Source organism: Sapajus apella, unplaced genomic scaffold (genome assembly GCF_009761245.1).
Source record: "Sapajus apella isolate SASKATOON/1434 unplaced genomic scaffold, GSC_monkey_1.0 scaffold114, whole genome shotgun sequence".
Classification (NCBI taxonomy): domain Eukaryota; kingdom Metazoa; phylum Chordata; class Mammalia; order Primates; family Cebidae; genus Sapajus; species Sapajus apella.
In genome coordinates, this window is record NW_022437054.1 from 4,738,989 (window position 1) to 4,740,489 (window position 1,501).

Sequence of the window (1,501 nt, forward strand, 5' to 3'; positions counted from 1 at the left end):
GACTCTGTCTCAAGAAAAAAAAAAAAAAGATTAAAATAAAGATAACACTTGCCCCTCCACGGAGGCAACCACATACACCTAAGTCCTTCGTACTTAATCAATTTAATCTGGTATGATGCAGGTGCTATTATTGTTCCTTCTTTAGAGATGAGGACACTGAAGTGCAGAGAGACCGAGTACCTGCTCCAATTCATTCAGACAGAGGCGGCTTCAGGGGTTGAGCTCTTAAACCTACTTTATATTACCTTTGTGCAGAGTTTAGATGCTATCTTTATCTTTTTTTTTTTAATTTTATTTTTGTTTAACCTTAAGCTTGCCAACTTCTTTCCCTGAACAGCATTTGTCTTGTTTTTATACCCATCTACACTTATATTAGAAACGTGCTGCAAACTACTTAGTGATTGCACTTTGAATTTATAGTCGTATGACTAAGATGTTTTGAATACAAGCCTACCCATATGCCAGATATACATTTCAGGAACTCTTAATGTCTCTTCTTTTACAGAAGTTCTACCTCTATCCTGATGTAATTAGGTTGATTAAGAAAATTAAGGCCGGGCGCGGTGGCTCAAGCCTGTAATCCCAGCACTTTGGGAGGCCGAGGCGGGTGGATCACGAGGTCAAGAGATCAAGACCATCCTGGTCAACATGGTGAAACCCCGTCTCTACTAAAAATACAAAAAATTAGCTGGGCATGGTGGCGTGTGCCTGTAGTCCCAGCTGCTCAGGAGGTTGAGGCAGGAGAATTGCCTGAACCCAGGAGGCGGAGATTGCAGTGAGCCAAGATTGCGCCATTGCACTCCAGCCTGGGTAACAAGAGCGAAACTCCGTCTCAAAAAAAAAAAAAAGAAAATTAAAAGGCTATGGGCCCGAAAACTAACTTACACAAATACAACTAAAGGAAAAGTTTTTCCAAGTACCTCTATGCAGTGGGAAATATTTCTTTCAAGTACCAAGTCAATTTCTTCAACTGTACAATGTATTATAATTTGATGGTTTTCAAATATAATATAGTAACAACAAAATGTAATAAAATTAAGACTATAAGAAAACAGAGTAAATGGTATAATTCAAATAGTGACTAAAACAAAATCGCATTATGGATTTTCTAATCAATATATAACTATATATTTAAATTTTACTTTACATCTGTAAGATCACAGTTAAGGAGGTTAACCATAATTTCAAATTTTATTACCAGTCATTGGTGCTATTTTATCACATTTGAAAATATCACTCTTGGGCCGGGCGCGGTGGCTCAAGCCTGTAATCCCAGCACTTTGGGAGGCCGAGGCGGGTGGATCATGAGGTCAAGAGATCGAGACCATCCTGGTCAAAATGGTGAAACCCCGTCTCTACTAAAAATACAAAAAATTAGCTGGGCATGGTGGCGCGTGCCTGTAATCCCAGCTACTCAGGAGGTTGAGGCAGGAGAATTGCCTGAACCCAGGAGGCGGAGGTTGCGGTGAGCCGAGATCGCGCTATTGCACTCCAGCCTGGG